The 19,739-nt window shown below is 48.5% G+C and overlaps 1 protein-coding gene across 6 annotated transcripts in view; it reads left to right on the forward strand.

Annotated features, from left to right (window-relative positions):
• Positions 1–19,739, forward strand: part of NOLC1 (nucleolar and coiled-body phosphoprotein 1) — a 539,002-nt gene that overhangs the window by 20,190 nt on the left and 499,073 nt on the right. The gene's annotated exons all lie outside the window — the stretch shown is intronic.

Consider the following 19,739-nt stretch of genomic DNA (forward strand, 5'->3'; position numbering starts at 1 on the left):
CCCTCTAGAACCGGGCCTGGTTAGATGTCTAAGACAGACATCAATGACTTCTGTGTGTGGTGCCTGGGATTGGACCACAATGTGAAGGCATGTGAGTTGTCAAAAGATGGACCCCATGGCAAATAAAGAATGAGCATGAGTCAAATGCAGAGGATGCCGCAAGTCAAGCCAGAGGTCACTAGAGTTGTGTCTCTCATCGAAGTCCTTCAAATGAAGCATAATAAAAATAGGTTGCATGATTCTGGAGGGCATTGTTCATAAAAAAGTAAGTCAACTAAATACCTTTTTTTTCACCTCATCCACCATTGTATCAGAGACAAGCGACTGCAGGATTTGGCTCCTGCAACTCCATCTGACCTAGTTCTGGTCACAAGCAATAATCTCAAATCTGCTGCAGGAGGTTTGATGCCACTGTACAGAGTTAGTGGAGGGTGGTCAGGCTGTGAACTAGCTGGCTATACAGTCTGGCCTGGACACACCAGACTTGTGGCAAGAGCCATGGGAACAATTTGTTTCCTATGACACCATGCTTGGTTATGTTTTTGGTGTTTCCCAGGTTGTCGAAGCGACTTAACACCGAGGGATGCCCATGGAGTAGCAAGTGCGTACTGTAAGCCACAAGGGTGATATTATTCAATTGGGGTTTGTAAAGAAAAGGGTTGTTTGGAGAAGGTGATTTTAATATTGCATCGTAACTAATGAAATGTTGACACAAAAAATGTATATTACATTTAACAAGTCGTGCATAATGTGAAAAGCTGCAATATCTATGACTGATGGGTTTTCCTCTACTGATTAATTTGTAGTGACCCCTGACGAAGGGCTGGTGACGCAGCCCGAAATGCATTGGGCTTCTAATAAAATAATGCTGCTCGGAACTACTTGTTGCACTTGGATCGTATTTCTATATGAGGTCTGGATGGGCACGCGGAAATATGTGTAGTTTTCCAAATAGGCAAAATGGCTATGGATATGGAGATTATGAAGATAAAATGAGTACTGTTGATAAACATGTATAAAGCTTGAGAGGAAAAGAAATGAACGTCAGGACAGGATATCCTGTTATACTGTGCATCCGGGAGTGGATTGTAATTTTTGCGATCCCCATTACAATGTATTTAACTAAGTGCATTAGGGCAAGCACTACCTGGATTGCACGTAAAAAGTAATAGGAGGATTGACTGGTGGAATTTTCGATAATCAGTGTGCAGACCACCTCCTTTGTACTGAAGCGACTTTTATGGACATCCCCTTCAGTGACTCATACCTTTTCGGAGCAAAAGCTTGTTTGGCATTGGATAGATGGGTTAAAGTCACTTGTCAAGATGGTTTGACCTCCAGACCCAAGCATGGGATTGTCATCCGTTTAGAAAATGTTGAGGCTTCTCCAGAGGATTTCACTTTCTGGGTCATCAACCATATGCCCATCAGCAACAGGCAAGAACCCCCTGTATAATCAATATAGAGATTGAGAGAAAGGAAAAATATGTGCTCTCTCTCAATCTCCTTCTACTCCCACAGTTAACAAGAGGAAGCAGCTCATGCTGGCACAAGGGCCATCTGCAGGCATCTGAGAGGCATCTGCAGGCATCTGAGAGGCATCTGAGGCATCTGCCTCTGCAGGCAGTTGTTTCCCACATGGTGAATATCTTAAAGCTTCTATCACAATCTCTGTGTATGCTGTACTGGACCTACTGTGGTGGGGTGTGGATAAGCAATCTCTCCCAAGAAAGACAATTCTACCCTTCCCCTCCAGTGAACACAGTTCTCATGGATGCCTCCACTCTAGGGTCAAAAACACATCTGGAAGAGATGATCAGAGGCCTCTTGCCGCACACCGATGTGTTAGAATTGCCGTCTGTATGTCCGTCACATACAACTTTTCTCCCTTCCCGGCGCGTCTTTATTGACTATGACACACAATTCAGCTGTGATGTGATATATCTACAATCAGGTGGGTGTAGGGCTGCACCTTCTCTGCTGAGAACTCTGCATCTCTGGCCCTTGGCTCAAGACCATCGGATCTGTCTGGTGACACATTACCTGGCCAGAGTGCCGGATGGGCGAGCAGACCGTATCAGTCCGTGTCCTCTTGCTGACAGTAAGGGGCGTCTTCATCTGTAGGTAGTGCAGGTCTTACTTCAGCTCTGAGGACCTCTCAAATCGCCTTCTTTGCCACTCACAAGAATGCTCACTGCCTGAAATATTTCTGTGCCCTTCAGTTTCTGATGTATAGAGCATTGAAGTGTGGCAGATTTACAGCCTGCAGTTATTGTGTTGTGACCAAGACTTTTTATCACCAAACAGTTAAAATAGATTTGCGATCCTTCACGCGATTGCTTTAAAAGTAAATACATTTTAAAAAGCGCTTGCCCACCATTTAAAAAAAAAAAAAGTGTTTACTTTTGTAGCAATGGCAGCACCAGCTCTTTAGCTTACAACATCTTAAGCTAAAGTGCGGGCGCCGCAATTGCTTCAAAAGTAAACGAATAGAAAAAAAGCGCACATTTTTTCTATTTGTTTGCATTTAAACCAATCACGGTACACGTGCTTTAGCTTAGGATGTTGAAAGCCGGATGCTGTGATTGCTTAAGGTCTCGCATTTGTGAGAGTTTGAGCTATTGGCATTATAAATGACCATATATTTTATTTGTGTTTACAGAATTTGCAAGCAGTGTTTACGAACCGCTTGCATGTTTTGAAAACACATCAATAAAAGACATTATCATTTACAATGCCATTAGCTCAAACTCTCGCAAATGCGAGACCCATTGCATTGTAAATGCTTGTTTAGTTATTCCTATGAATTGTTGCTCTTTTTGATTGCTGTTTTTTATTCTGCTGTTTTCTCTGTTATTTGTTTCATCTGGCTAATTAGTCTTTCGTTTAATTTCATTGTAGTTCCTGTAGAAGGAGGACTCCGTCTCCTTTCTTGTTCTCGATTGTAATTTGACGAATTGGGCAATGAGTGTGATATATAGATGCTGTTCATTAATCGGCTCCCGAATATTTATTTATCAAGTTTTTCTTATTTGCATTATTCTGGCAGTAGTTCCACATATGTTGGCTATACTTTGGGAAATAATTATTGATTTGGCAAACTGTTCTCGAGTCCAATAACCAAGCAATGAGTCCTCTGATGGCCTTTTTTTATTGCTACATTTGAAAGTTTTGTGTCTTGAAATGAGCATTTATACAAGTATACTTGGAGAGGTTTCTCTTGTGCTTTCCCGATTTATACATTGAAAAGAATGTGATTATTCAGTGAATTGCATTGACTTGCATTGTAATCACACTTTTTTTTAATGTATTTGTTTGCATTTTCATTATTACATTGTAAAACCACATCAGATATACAGAACATTTTGTTTCTGTGTACATTACAGATACAGCGAGGTCAGAGAATACTAGTACATAAACAATCAACAACAACAAATAATGTCTGCCAATGGGATCCCTATTTATCTCTCCCCTTCTCCCTGGTACTTCACCCTTCCCTGATCTACTGCGAATCCGTGAGCGTCAGGCCATAGTAGGCCAGCCATGGCTTCCATATTTTCCAAATTTTTTTGCGGCACCCCCTTGCTTTGTTTGTCGTCTTCTCCCCCCAACATATACATGTCCATCCCCCTCTGCCATTCCTCCTGTGTTGGATTAGTATCTGACCCCCCAATTCCTCACCATGTCTCTTTAGGCTACTACCAGACCCAGTTGGAGCAGCACCAGCTTTAATTTGGGGAGATTGATCTCCGTGGGTATGCCCAGCAAAATAAACACAGGGTCGGGAGGTATGGATTCATGCAGTATAAGCTCCAGTTAATTCAAGAGTGTGCCCCGGTATCGCTGAGCATGTGTGCATCCCTAAATAGTGTGAAAGAAGGTCCCTTCCATGTTCTTACATTTCAGACAATTGTGGGACTCCGCTCTACCCATAATACATTCTATGTAAGTATTTAAACTGGATCAATCGCAGCCGCGATTTTATGGCCACCTCCCTAGGGTGCATCAAGGCCATTTTCCAGTCCAAATCTTCCATATCTCCTAGATCTGCCTCCCATTGCAGTCTCAGCTTCCGCAATGGGTCAGGTGTATTATCCATGATCGCCCGATACGTCCATGACACTGCTTTCTCTCCAAATTCACTCATCAAAAGTCGTCCTTCTAACGGGGCATACTCCAGGAGGCCCTCCACGCAGAGGCGGTGGGTGACATTTGAAAGTGGTGAGGCGCAAAGTGATTTGCATACAGCACCGTAGCGAGCGCAGCGAGCGAGCCCGAACCCCAAAAGGCGGGTTTGGGGGGTTACCCCCCAAGAAAATTTTGAAAAAAAAGAAGAAAAATCGTGCAAATTTGAGAAAGCAGGAAGGTTAATAAAGCAATTGTGAAAGTGCAGTTATTACAGTAATAGATGGCATAACATAGGTAGCTGCTTATTCAGTATAACCACAGAGCATCATACATTCCGTCCTATTACAGACTCCGATATTGGAATTAAAAATACTCTCCAGCTTATCAGCTTCAGCAAGGTTTCCAACAGCATAGCACCCACCCCTTTGCTACACACAGATTACAGGTTCAGCCACATGATGAAAATAGCAACTCATTCAGTGTGATAATTAAGGGAGCAGAGCGCATGGAAAACATATTTAGTGATGGGCCGAGCAAAACACTATGAACAAATTAACTTCTTTCATCTCCTCTTTATTTCAAACCATTTACAGGGCTCAGGTGTTTTAAACCTTGTGAAAACAACAAGCTAATTGGGTGAAAGCATACTTAGAAATCTGTATTTATGTATTGTAATTGTAGACTGGACCAAAAAACGAGTGAAGGGGCTCCACCAAAGCCCCTCTCCCTTAATTATTTACATATAAATTTCATGCGGTCTGACAAGTCTGCCAAAGCTGCAGCAGATGAGCTGGGTGTTGAGGCTTTTACTCCTGGCCTGGGTAATGCTGCAGAACTGCAAACTAAGGCGCTACCAGGTAACCAAGACTCAAGTGCCACCACAGCATCAATCGGTGCAACCATTCAACAACTGGTTCAAATATGTTCTCTCAATGTTTCAAGCTATATTACAAATGTCACCAAAAGATGTTAATATTTCACTTCTGTTCTTGGATTTTCCTTTACCTAACCTTAGACATTGTAGTATAGTCAGCACCATTGTCAAAAAGATCAACCACAGTAGATAACATAGGGATGCCCATTTCAAGGCAACACATCCCCTAACATAGACCGTGGCGCAAAGTTAACGATGTACAGTCAGCAGCCTAGTACATTACAGTCCATTCTAGATCAAGTTCTGGCCATATTGGACCCACGATGAAAGAAGTTGCACTGCAGGAGGCACATGCAAGCCTTCAATTAGTCAGAGATGCTCCAATAACACGGAGCAACTCCTGACATCCGCATTATAGGATGGCAACAACCAATACACCAAAGAAGCCCTGCCATCAAAGACACAGTAGAGGAAGAGAAACATTGGCTCTCACTAGACTCCAGGAACATAGAACAAATACACACATTACGAACAAAGACATCCATAGGTCGGGTACAGTTTGACGCAATGGCCTCAGGTGTAGGGAATGAGTCGACCATTTTAGAATGGCATGACGCCAGTATATCAGCAACGGTGTTTAATGAAACGAGGCAGTCTGGAGAGTGGGGGATTGAAACACGGATGACAGACGGACAAGAATTGTGATTCATGATCAACCGGTAGAACTCTGTATCAACTACTAAACTGGAAAACTACCCCACAGAGATCTGAACACGATAACAGAAAATCGCTATTTACAAGTGCATACATGCGGCTCTTTTAAAAAAAAAAAAAAAATGAACTGCAGCTCTCCAGTCACTGTTCAGGGCCCATTAAGCACGTTGCTCGCACGTTATAATCCTGCAGCGGCCCTCCAAATTATTAGCGACTGGGGTTGCATTTTTCAATTCAAAATTTTAGCAGTGGAATTTTAATCTCTGAAAACCGACGTGAAACTTTGAATGGCGGAGTGTTTCGGTACTGCGCCCTCAGCCACAACAGCAGAAGGCTGTCCGATATTTAAACCCACATGGTACATTGTTTTAACGCCATGTCTCACTTTTGCACTGACTTGTGAAACTCGTGTCGAGCCCAGGTCATGCGCGCTGGACGTTTTTTCTCGCACACCAACTCTTCAGATGACAAATGCATCGCTCAGGCGATTTAAGTGGAGATTGTGACAACTAGTCAATAATACAGTTTAGCAATCGGAAACATTTATGATGCGCACAATTTTCAATCTCAAATTAATTTGGAACAGCATTTCCCTGGCAGCGGACTATCTACGTAAGGGGCTTGCATCCTGCATGTGCTAATACCGAACGAACGATGTGGTGTACACACGTGCACGGTAAATATGCAAATAAAGTGCACAGGGTGCTAAACAGAATAAATAGTACCTCTGGCTTCCCTGTCACATCCTCTTTTCACCCATCTCTTCCTAACCGGAACCGACACTCAATAATATCCCCTACATAAGTCAACCCATACATCTGAGACGAAGAAAAAATACCAATTCTTTTTACAATTGTTTCTTAAAGTCAGCCCCACACACCTCCAATCTTCCAGCAAGTAATTTACAGCACAAGACAGTCACAATCACAAACCTTCAGTCGGTGAGGCGCCTCAGGGCCAGGGGAGTCAGTCACGGTCGGTGACACGGACGGGACACGGTCTCTGCTCACAGCAGCCAGCTCACGCATCCCGGCGATAATGGCCAATCGCTGCATGGCTTCACATGAAGTCCCACAGTGATTGGCCATAACAGTGCGGCTGAGGCAGTGTGTGTCACCCCCACGCGCGGCATCCAATGATCGATGCTGGTCAGCGGACCAGCCAATCCTGGCGCTGCTGCAGCTTGAGTGACAGTCACTCAGTCCATAACCACACCCTCAGGCTGCAGCAGACCAGTCCAGACCGTAGTGCAAGTTGGTGTAAAACTTGCCCGAGCATGCGCACAGTTGAACGTTCCCTTACACAGCAAATATGCCCCCCTAGCCAATCCTGGCGCTGCATGCAGCGCCAGGATTGGCTAGGGGGGCATATTTGCTGTGTAAGGGAACGTTCAACTGTGCGCATGCTCGGGCAAGTTTTACACCAACTTGCACTACGGTCTGGACTGGTCTGCTGCAGCCTGAGGGTGTGGTCATGGACTGAGTGACTGTCACTCAAGCTGCAGCAGGCTGAGGCCACCACCCTGCCACTCCGAAATCGCTGGGTGTGTCCCGGCGGTCAGGCAGATGAATGCAGTTTAAATTATTAGGGGGGATTGCTGCTAAATTAATGCGCAATGCAATAACGCCGACGATGGGTCCATGTGACTGGTGGGCTACGCCCCAATGGACGCACCGCGGCTGCCTCCACGCCAATATGTTGCGCCAACCAGGCATGCCTCAGTTGCAAATACTTATTTTTGCATCTTATTCATGTCGAATTCCAGCTGGAGGTGTGGGAACGTCACCAGCTCTTTACGATATAATATGTCTTTAAGCTGGGAAATACCAACCAGATCCCACTTCTGAAAGCCTTTCAGCTTGACAAATTCCTTAAGTCGCGTTCCCACCCAAAGTGGGGTTGCCTTGGTCACCCGATCGTCCCATTTCATGCGCCTCTCCGCCTTTTTCCATGCCATTATCGCTATTTGTGTGGCCGGTAACAGTTTTGCGACACCCTTTCCTCCATAAAGGTAATGGGCGAATGACCTATAAAGAAACTGAGTATGCTCAAGTGCATATGCCGGCTGATCCCTCTCGCCAAAGGCCCATTCGTTAATTACTATCAAGTGAGCAGCCCAATAATAAGCCCCTAGGTCCAGCGGTGAGATGCCACTGCTGTATTGGTTACATTGCAGCTTCCCCAACGCCACCCTGGGGGGGCCTCCCTCCCCAGAGGAACTTTCTCAGGATTCTATCAATTTTGATGAACATCTCTTCAGGGATAGGCTGGTAGGTATTCTGCAGAACATATACAAATTTTGGGAGGGTTATCATCTTGAAGAGTGCAGTTCTTCCGAGCAGTGTTAAGGGTAGAGAGGTCCATCGGTCCGCGTCTGCACGAAATTCCCCCAGTACCCTGTTCAGGTTCCGCTCCAGTGCCAATTGCCTGTCTAGCGTTATTTGGATGCCTAGATATTTTATCCCAGTGGATACGACTTGTAGTTGGCTGGGAGAAACGATGTTCTCGACCTCCTGCCTTACCAGGTTGCGATCTGACTTTTCCCAGTTAATTCTATACCCCACACACCTGCCATAGTCCTCACAACTCTCCATAATATTAGGGAGTGTTGTTTCAAGGTTCGTAACATATAGCAGTATGTAGTCAGCATACAGGGAAATGCGTTTATCCAGATCATCATTATTTACACGAAAGCCGGTTATGCTCGGGTGTGCGCGAATGATGCATGCCAGAGGTTCCAGGACAATCGCGATAGCAGAGGGGACAAGGGGCAACGTTGTCTGGTGCCCCTTTCGATGGGGAATTTCTGGGACGTTACCCCATTGACTCGGACCCTAGCCAAGTGTCTCTCATACAGAAGGGCTATTCACCTCCTGAACTCAGAACCAAACCCCAGTCTACCCAATACGGCCATGAGGAACGGCCAATGGACCGTGTCGAATGCCTTCTTGGCATCTAAGAACAGTATGAGGTGCGGGTCCGGGCCTATGTCGCACCACTTCCAACCAGTTGGCCACCCGTCTAAGATTAGGTCTTGTTGACCTGTGAGGCATAAAACCCGACTGGTCCCTGTGGATTAGCCTTGTTATAACTTTGGTTAGTCTGTTTGCTAGAATTCTATCCAAAATCTTCGTTGTCTATATTTATGAGGGAAACAGGTCTATAGGAACCGCATTCCTGTGGCGGCCTCCCCTCTTTAGGTATCACCACGATAGTCGCCGTACTCAGATCCTCTTTACCGCGCCTCCAGATACATCTGTAGTAGATGTGTGCTAAAAAGCGCCTGTGTTTGAAAAATTCCGGCGGGAGCCCATTGGGACTCGCGGATTTCCCGGTTTTCATCTGGCCTATGGCTTCTACAATTTCTTCTTTGGTCCGTTTTACCTCCATCGCTTGCATTTCACTGGGCTCTAAGCTAGGGAGCTGCATAGATTGTAAATACGTGTCTATCTGTTCGGTGTCTGCCAGAGGTCTTTTGGCATAAAAGACCTCATAGTACCCTGCAAAGGCTTGCGCTATTGCATCTGGGGTCTGGTGAACCTGATCTTTTCCCGTATGTATTCGGGCTACCCATCTGCTTTCCATCTCTTTCCGGCTGAGCCAGGCCAGCAATCTGCCCGTTTTATCACTGGCATCATAGTCTCCTGTGCATGGCTTGTATGGCGTGGTGCACCTCTTTTTTTGGCTAGCGCAAGATATTCATTCTGCTAGAGTTTCAATCTCCTTAGCCCAGAGACATCGTCTCCTGTGCTAGCTTGCGTTTTGGCCTGTAGGAGCTGCGTTTCCAGGCTCTCTACCTCCTCCGCCTCTTTGCGTTTCTTATGCACAATAATGTTTTGGGCCCTATCTCGGAGGACCGCTTTATAGGCTTCCCATAGGGTAATAGCGGAGTCCACTGACCCCACATTTTCCCTGAAATACAACTCTGTTTCTATTCTAAGTTCCTGGGACACCTACGGATCTCTTAGTTCCCACGAGTTCAGTTTCCAGTCTCTGGGTTTGTGTCGTGACTGCGCAACGATTGTCAACCACATGGGCAAATGGTCCGAAAGACCCCTCGCCAGGTATTCAGTTTTTTGTATGTCGCCCACTTCTCCTGCAGAGTAAATATATGGTCTATTCTCAAGAATGCCTTTTGGGCCCCGGAAAAGGGGGAGTATGCTTTAGTCTGGGTGTGCTGTTTCCGCCACAGGTCAGCAAGTGCCAGTGTGTCTACAAAACGTTTGAGCGGGGTTTCCCTAGGGCTCCCTTGATGAACCGTTGTGCGATCCCATGTTTTCAGGAAATCCCTGCACCGACAGGGAAAAGACATCCGCGACTTCAACAGACTACAACTCCCAGAAGGCCAAGCGGGAGGAGCGTTATGCAACTCAAGGTAATGGTTGCATAACGCAATTACAACACGCCTATATAGGCGGTACCTGAAGGAAGAAGGGTGTCGGATATTCTAGTATCAACACGGCCTTCCACCAAGCTGTTCCTGTGCACCAGCAGAGAGAAGAGTTCCCAGCAGAATCCTAGGACAAAGACGGACGTGGGTCGAGTGAGTCTCCCCGGGCCGCTCTTTGTTATTCCGCCCTGTTTCTTCTCGGTGAGCCGCCAGGAAAGCTTCCTTGCCGCTTCTGACTCGGACGAGTCGAGAAGCCTGACCTTGTTATCGGACGTGGAAAACGTTGCCGCCGCTGACTCGGAGGAGTCAGGAGTCCCACACAGGGGCAATCGCTGGTGTGAGCCGTAGCTCCCAGCCTGTCCCCTAACTACGGGAGACTCCAGCTGTTACGCACACCAGGAGGTGTTTGCCGCGTATCAGCTGTAGAGTTTCCAACGACGATCGAGCGGCTGCTCTCGTCACCAGCTTTTGGTATTATTTGGACAACGGTGACGCATCACCCGGAGGTGAAATAGCGACCCGTTGTAGAAGAGGAAGAGGTCGAGCGGCTGCTCCCATCAGGTCGAGACCCCGGCTGGGCGTCTCCCTGACTCCTCTGTGGAATAAGGTCGAGCGGCTGCTCCCTTCAGGTCGAGACCCCGGCCGGGTGTCTCCCTGATTCCACTGTGAGAAACGGCTGTTTCCACGATTCCCTCAAAACACATCGAGTGGCATTGTTGGCTACTGTGTTTCTGCCCTCTGTTGGCATACGCCGGGACCGGCGTATTTGCAGAGGACGGGGTAACGTATACCGGCTAGAAGTGACCAGTGACTATTTGCAATATTGATTTCTTGTATATTGGTTTGCTTTACAAATAAATCACCAAATATAGAACCGTGTCGTGTCCTGTTTTGTGGTGTCTGTGGCGACCCCGAGACCCCCAGGTGTTACAAAATATCCGACCCTATAAACCTTAACAGTCTCCTGGTCGTTCACGGACATGGCAACACTGGACAACGTCCTGGCCGCATTGGCCGCAATGCAAATAGAACTCGCGGCCTCAAGGCAGGAAACCGCAGATGTGCGGGCTAGGCTGGATGCCATACAAACAGACCCTTTAACGCCTAGCGTTTCCCTCACGACACCGAGTCCATCGGTAGTGGTGGAAATGCCGGTTGCTATTCCCTTGGCAACCCCGGAGAGATACAGCGGAGACCCCAACACCGTGCAAGTGTTCCTTACACAGGTAGCCCTGCATTTGTCTTGCAAGCCTAAGGCATTCCCGACGAGCCAAGCCAGGGTGGCTTTCCTAATATCCTACTTGGCTGGGAAGGCTGCACAGTGGGCTGTACCATTGGTGAGCCGTGACGACCCCATCCTCTGTGACTGGGGGGCTTTTCGCGAGGAATTCCTCAAGGTGTTTGACAGAAGGGCAGACTCGTACACCGCGGACCGTGAGATGTTGGAATTAAGACAAGGGTCTAACGATCTAGTGCAATACCTCAATGCGTTTCGCAGACTGGTGGCTGAAACCAAGTGGCCAGTAGCGAAACAAACTGCGCTGTTTCACCAAGGGTTGTGACGAGCTAAAGGATGTGGTTGCTCAAATCGACCCACAACCCAAGACGTGTGAAGGCCTTATCAATCTGGTGTTGAGGTTGGATCACCGGAGGAGCGACAGAAGAGGCGACACTAGAAGAAAAGTAGAAGAAAAGGGAAAGCTCTTCCATCTTATACAACGGTGGGAAGTCCGGAACCCACGGCCCCAACCAAGGGGGAACCCATGGACATCGGTGCCATTAGAGCAAGTCTCATGGCATCGGAGAAGGAATCCCGCCGGAAACAGGGGCTGTGCCTGTACTGCGGCAAGAAAGGACACTATGTCCGGGAGTGTCCGGCAAAGCCCAAGAGTACACGATATAAGAACAACCGGTCGGTGACTGCAGTGTTGGACGTCCCGGCGGAAAACTAGAGGACTCCCAGACCAACGAAGGGGCATCTAGGAGTCACGGTTACATCCCTTCACTGTCTAATTCTGTGTCCAAGGGACAAAGACACTTGTTCATCACAGTGCACGTGGGAGTGCACGACCAGTGGGTACCGGTGGTGGCCATGGTGGATTCGGGGACGACAGGCGTGTTTATGGACATTAACGAGCTGAACAAGCTGGGGCTGGTGCTTCTTCCCAAAGCTGTTCCAGAAGACGTATACGCCATGGACGGAAGACGATTGGTGACCGGGCCCATAGGGCAGCACACAGGGAGTCTCCTGATGAAGTATGGAAGGAGCCATCTGGAAGAGATCTACTTCAACATAATCAGGGCACCTCAATACGGGGTCATATTGGGACTTCCATGGTTACAAAAGCATAACCCTTCCGTGGATTGGCCTACGCATACCCTCGAGATGAAATCCCCGTTTTGCCGGTTGCAATGCGGGAAGAAACGGGAACAAAACCTCACAGACCCGAACGGAAGTCAGACGGTAGCCACGGCAGCTGAAAAGGATGTTCTGCTCCCCTGAACTTATCACAGATACGAAGATGTGTTTGATGAAATGAAGGCGGAGGTGCTCCCTCCACATCGAATATACGACTGTCCGATTGATCTGGTCCCAGGAGCCAACGTGCCCAGCAGCAGATTGTATGCATTGACAGAACCGGAACACGTGCATCTCAGACGGTATTTGGATAAACTCTTGGGGCTGGGTTTCATAAGACCGTCCAAATCCCCCGCCGCCTCGCCGCTCTTCTTCATTCCGAAGGCTAACTGGGAGCTGAGGGCCTGTGTGGACTTCAGGGAGTTGATTGCCATCACCATAAAGAACCGCTACCCTTTACCACTCATAAGTGTTCTCCTGGAGCAGGTCAAGAGGGCAAGGATTTACACCAAGTTGGATTTGAAAGGGGCTTACCATCTGGTGCGCATGAGGGACGGCGACGAGTGGAAAACCGCATTTAAGACACGGATTGGCCTATTCGAGTACCTCGTCATGCCGTTCGGCTTGTGCAACGCACCGGCCGCCTTTCAGTATTTCCTGAATGAGGTGTTTCGGGAGGAGATGGATAGATACGTCGTGGTCTACATCGACGATATCCTCATTTATTCGGACAATGAGGAGGATCATGTAAGACACGTCCCGGCGGTACTCCAGAAGCTGAGGGAGAATATGCTGTTCTGCAAACTCAGCAAATGTGATTTCCATGTCACATCGGTGGAGTTCCTGGGAGTGATGCTGAGTCCGAATGGACAAGAGATGGCGGAACGCAAGATCAAGGCAGTAAGAGAATGACCAACCCCCCAAGCAGTCAAGGATGTCCAAAGCTTTATCGGCTTCGCCAACTTCTACAGGCGATTCATCAACGGCTTCTCAGGGCTGGTGGCACCGATCACACAACTGTTGAGGAAGTCAGCTGAGTTTGTGTGGTCTCAAGATGCACAGAAGGCCTTCGAAGCCTTGAAAGACGCCTTTGGCAAAGCGCCGGTGTTGGCACACCCGGATCCGTCCCTTCCCTATGTGGTAGAAGCAGACGTATCAGACGTTGCCATTGGAGCTATATTGTCACAGCGCAATCCGGACACGGGATTGCTTCATCCCGTGGCATTTATGTCCCGCAAACTGAACGACGCTGAGCGCAATTACCATATAGCGGAAAAAGAGCTTCTTGCCATCAAGGACGCTTTCGCAGAGTGGAGACATTGGCTGATGGGGGCCAGGCATGTAGTGACGGTGTACACCGACCACCGGAACCTGCCGTTCATGACAGCAACCAGACACCTTTCTCCACGGCAGTTACGATGGATGATTTTCTTCGCTGGATTCAACTTCCACATTACCTATCGTCCTGGGTCGGAAAACCGAAAGGCCGATGCGCTGTCACGACAGTCTGCTGTCAAAGAACCACCACAAGAGATGGTGCATTCGATCATTCCCCCGCAGATGGTGCTGGGGGTGATACAACCAGACACCTTCCTTAAAGGAATCCGGAGAGGGATCTGTTCATTCGCTTGGAGGAGGTGGCTACATAGCCACAATGAATGGCAAGTGAGAGACGGGATACCGGTAAAGGGCGGATGCCTCCTGATACCCACGCCTAGACTGAGAAAACAGGCGTTTGAGTGGTGTCATGACTCCCCCAGTGCGGGACATTTGGGGTACGAGAAGACGGTGGCCAGCCTGGAACGCCATTTCTGGTGGCCAGCCATGAGAGCGGATGTCAAAACATGGGGGCAGGCCTGCACCACATGTGCTACCATGAAGTCGGACCACAGCAAAACCCAAGGGCTCCTTCGTCCCCTTCCTACCCCGAATAGACCATGGGAGAATATTTCGTTGGACTTCGTGGTGGGTTTGCCAAGGGATCAAGGAATGACGACGATATTAGTGGTCATGGACTACTTGACTAAGATGGGGCACTTCATCTCATGCAAACAGGTACCTACGGCAGGAGAGCTAGCAACGGTACTGCTAACTAACGTGGTAAGTTTACATGGCCTACCCGAGGTGATTGTGTCGGATAGGGGGTCTCATTTCACGGCACAATTCTGGAAGACGTGGTGCTCTGCGTTGCACGTCCAGACCGCGATGTCCACCAGCTACCACCCCCAGACGGAACGTCTAAACCAAACTCTAAAACAGTATCTGCGCTGTTTTGTGGAGCAGGGGAAGGAGGAATGGGTCGATCTGCTCTGGATCGCGGAGATAGCATACAATAATTCCACTCACAGTTCGACTAAAGCATCCCCGTTCTACAGCAACTATGGTCCTCATCCGAGGTTCTTGCCCTTTGTCCATCCCCTTCGAGAGAGCAAAATACCTGCCACAGCAGAAAGAGTGGCACACATCAAGGACATCTTGTTACGTTCCAGGGCCTTCTTGATTGAAGCTAAACAGAGGTATAAGGCTACAGCGTACAAAAGAAGGAGACCTGGACCGATGTACCGGCCTGGAGACCACGTTTGGATATCTACACGGAACATGAGGTTCCGCAAGAACAGCATCTTCCCTCCCAAATACATGGGGCCTTACAGGAACACCAAGTGTATGGGTCCAGTGAATGTGAGGGTATGCCTACCCCAGACATTGAGAATCCATCCTGTGTTCCATGTGTCGCTACTCAAACCAGCCTCGGACAAACAGATCGCAAAGCCCAAACCGATAGTGGTGGAATCGGAGGTGGAGTATGAGGTTGCAGGTATCCTTGCTTCCAAGTGGCTAAGGGGAAACCTGTGGTACCTAATCGCCTGGAAAGGTTATGGACCTGAGGAACAATCGTGGGAGCCGGCTGCAGGGGTGCACGCACCGCGCCTGGTTTCGTTGTTTCACCGTCGCTTCCCTTCCAGCGCAGGCCCAGTGGGGAGAGGCTGAGGGAGGGAGGATGTACTGTCAGGAAATCCCTGCACCGACAGGGAAAAGACATCCGCGACTTCAACAGACTACAACTCCCAGAAGGCCAAGCGGGAGGAGCGTTCTGCAACTCAAGGTAATGGTTGCATAACGCAATTATAACACGCCTATGTAGGCGGTACCTGAAGGAAGAAGGGTGTCGGATATTCTAGAATCAACACGGCCTTCCACCAAGCTGTTCCTGTGCACCAGCAGAGAGAAGAGTTCCCAGCAGAAACCTAGGACAAAGACGGACGTGGGTCGAGTGAGTCTCCCCGGGCCGCTCTTTGTTATTCCGCCCTGTTTCTTCTCGGTGAGCCGCCAGGAAAGCTTCCTTGCCGCTTCTGACTCGGACGAGTCGAGAAGCCTGACCTTGTTATCGGACGCGGAAAACGTTGCCGCCGCTGACTCGGAGGAGTCAGGAGTCCCACACAGGGGCAATCGCTGGTGTGAGCCGTATCTCCCAGCCTGTCCCCTAACTACGGGAGACTCCAGCTGTTACGCACACCAGGAGGTGTTTGCCGCGTATCAGCTGTAGAGTTTCCAACGACGATCGAGCGGCTGCTCTCGTCACCAGCTTTTGGTATTATTTGGACAACGGTGACGCATCACCCGGAGGTGAATCAGCGTCCCGTTGTAGAAGAGGAAGAGGTCGAGCGGCTGATCCCTTCAGGTCGAGACCCCGACCAGTTGTCTCCCTGATTCCACTGTGAAAAACGGCTGTTTCCACGATTCCCTCAAAACACATCGAGTGGCATTGTCGGCTACTGTGTTTCTGCCCTCTGTTGGCATACGCCAGAACCGGCGTATTTGCAGAGGGCGGGGTAACGTATACCGGCTTGAAGTGACCAGTGAGTATTTGCAATATTGATTTCTTGTATATTGGTTTGCTTTACAAATAAATCACCAAATATAGAACCGTGTTGTGTCCTGTTTTGTGGTGTCTGTGGCGACCCCAAGACCCACAGGTGTTACACATGTAGGATCCATCACATCATTAAAGTCTCCCCCTACAATGTGAATGCTGGAACCCGCTTCAAGAAGAATGGCCACCAGTCTATACATCGTCTGTCTCTGCAGCCTGGGAGGCGCATATACGCTGATGAGTGTAATGTCTCCTGTTTCATGGCCCCTGTACTGCCACATATGTCCCTTTGCGGTCACTCCAAGTGCGTTCCACCCTGAACGGGGGAGTTCTCTTATTCAATATCGCGACCCCCCGCGCCCAGTTGAGAAACCTGCATGCATCAGCGTTATGTATGGTCTACGGCCCAGAAAATTGCATCTCGTACCCTGTAGGTGTGTTTCCTGTAAAAGGATCACATTCGGCTTCAGCCTTTTACAATATGCCGCTACCAACCCACGTTTGACCGTTTGACCTTATTCCCCATGCCGTTGACATTCCATGACAAAACTGAATATGGGGAGTAGTTAACTGCCATTCTCGTCATGTCCACAATTCCCCTGCGTCTTCCCCCCCCTCTCCAACCCCCGTTCCCTCCTTAGTGGCCACAGCAAATAATGACCTACATATGACATTCCTTTTTTTTTATTGCAAAAGAACATATCAAACTGACACATACCCTCCTCCCCACCCCACGCTCAACCACCACCCAATCAACTCCCCCAAAGGTCAACGTGACCAAATTTGTCGCTTGGATCAGGAGAGGTCTGTCGCCCACCCCCCAACCAATAAACCTTCAAATTAAATTGCTCTAAGAAACACAAAAAGAAAAGAAAACTGCACACACAAAGGGAGGCAAGAAGCCTACTATCCGCAGCACTCTTCCAGTCCATCTCTGCTCCTCATTTGGCCACCTCTCCATGTTCAGTTTGCGCCTCTGATTCGCCCACCATGTCCGATTTCCCCCCTGGTTCTCAAGAACGTTAATGTCCTGCATGAGGGGGTGTTCCCCTTCCGAGTCTGTAGTGATGTCCTGATCAGTACAGTCAGCTGATTTCAGACGGGCTGCGTCCTCTCCCACACGGCTCTTATGAAGCCTGTCCCGTAGAGAGATGCTCTGAGTCCGACGCTCTTGGGGTCCTACCCACGACCCCCTGGTGTCATATGGAGTCGTCCTGTTGGGGACCTTCCGGGAAGTCTCCATTTCTCCAGTCGGGCCGCTGCATCCGGGACCTGTTGTGCCTGTTTGGATCCCTCCCGCCTGGAGATCGCTGAGTCCCCAAGGGTCTAAGGGCCGGGCGTTCCTCGATCCAATGCCTTGCCTCCTCTGGTGTCGCAAAAAAATTGTCTTGGCCTGGTATATCACCTTCAGTTTTGCAGAGGAAAGAAGCATGTAGGTAATTTGCATCTGCCTCAACTTGTCCTTGACCGAGTCGAATAATTTACGTTGTTTCTGGACTTCCCGTGAATAATCCGGAAACACCATGATTTTGGCACTGTGAATCCTGATTTCTCCTTTCTTCTGAATGCCTTGAAGGACAAGATCTCGGTCTCGGTTGTTGAGAAATTACGCAATCAATGGTCTTGGCGTCGAACCTACTGGAGGCCGCGCCTCCGGGATTCGGAGAGCCCTCTCAATGACAAATCATGGTGAAAAATGCATGTTAGGCAGGGTGTCTAGTATCCATTCTGTGCTCCGCCTGGGTAACTTTTTCTGACCCATTCCGTAAATCCTGACGGGGGGTAGGTTGATATCAATCTTGATGCCGTCAATTTTACCTTCAAGGGCCTCCCTGGAGGAACGGATAGCTTGTAGGAGAACATTGTTATCCGGCGTATCCATGGTGGGCAATGCAGGGGTGTCCGTCCCCAGGAGGTGCTTTGCAAATGTGTCCAACTTGCCCATCTTCTGCGTTTTGGTGTCCTTGTCACACGCCACTGGTGAACTTTCTTCTCACCTGGGTGTCGTGGCTGAACCGGAGGATTCACTGCGCCCCACTTTCTAAGAGGTTGGTAGTGTCGGCTTTCCGAAGCCTCTGAAGGTGCTACTGTTTCACCACTGTGCCTCACCGGCCTCCACGTGTTGTTCTCCCTTACTTGGGCTCGTGCGCCAGTGTTGCCCCAACAATCAGTCCTTGCCACCTCACCTAGGCTACTTTCGTCCGTCTTCATCCAGGCTAGCAGCACTCGCCCACCTCATGGAAGAACCTGCCTCCTACTCATTCCTCACCCCAGGCGTCGTGCATAAAGCACCGTATGTTGTCCAGTGGTGCCCTGGCGAGTGTCCGGCACTCCCTCAACGACCGCTAACAGCGACAGGTTCCTCAATTCAAATCACCTCCACCGCCTCCTCTCTGCCACCGGCCCCCCACAGGCACGGCTCTGCTGGCTTTTTTTAGTTTTGCGGGGCTCACTTTCTCGGGCCCACCACCTGTCCGCGTCCCTCAGGCTACCTTTGGCCTGTCACTAGGCACCGGTCTCAGGATATTCTTCTGGTCTTGGTGCCCGCCTCCCCGTGTAATCACATTCTTATGTTCATATCACAGTGTGATTTAATATGTATTCGGGTATCCTTTATTGTTCACTGTATTTAGTAATCACATTAAAGCCAATTGGTGTGGATTCTCTCCAGCATGTCTTTATTTGCCGTGTACCCTGGATGGCTTTCATTGATAGGTAGCCAGATTGAAATGTGTTTTAAGCAAAGTATAATTGTATATATGTGAAGAATCCTTTGCATTAAGCCATATCATTGAAATGGACATTTGTTGATGGATACGCATATATATAGATGGCTACTAGATCTTCTGCAGCATGTTTTTAAATTTGTATTCCCAGATTCATCCACTTGTTTACTCTCAGAGGGTTTCCAATGTATGATCATCGTGGAAGGAAGATAAGATCCATGCAGGATGCCTTCTCTTTTGTTTACATCAGAGTATGTGACTACTGTGAGGTTATAGTGTGTTTCTCTCTATTATTCCATTAGTTTGGCTCCCTTTGTCCAGATGAAGACTGGTAGTTGAGTTGTTGGATGGGTCAAAACATAGAATAACAATTTTGTTGGCTATAACATCTTTGTAGTGTCATACAACTTGACTTGAATTCTGAGTAAGCTGTGCTAAATCATTATGCTGCTTTGTCAACAATGTCTTTGACATGTTCTTTTTAACGAACAGTAACACACGTCTAACTTTCGCTACACCATTTTTTGGAGCAACCACTATAGCTATTATTTTATCCTGGAGATACAGCTTTGTGGAAATAGACCTGCCACCATTTGTTGTAAGAAGAGATCACTTTAAGTGTGTGTGTTGCAGTCAGATGGTCAAGGAATCTTCTCAAACCAATCACCCACTTATAA

Source organism: Lissotriton vulgaris, chromosome 5, assembly GCF_964263255.1.
Source record: "Lissotriton vulgaris chromosome 5, aLisVul1.2, whole genome shotgun sequence".
Lineage (NCBI taxonomy): Eukaryota > Metazoa > Chordata > Amphibia > Caudata > Salamandridae > Lissotriton > Lissotriton vulgaris.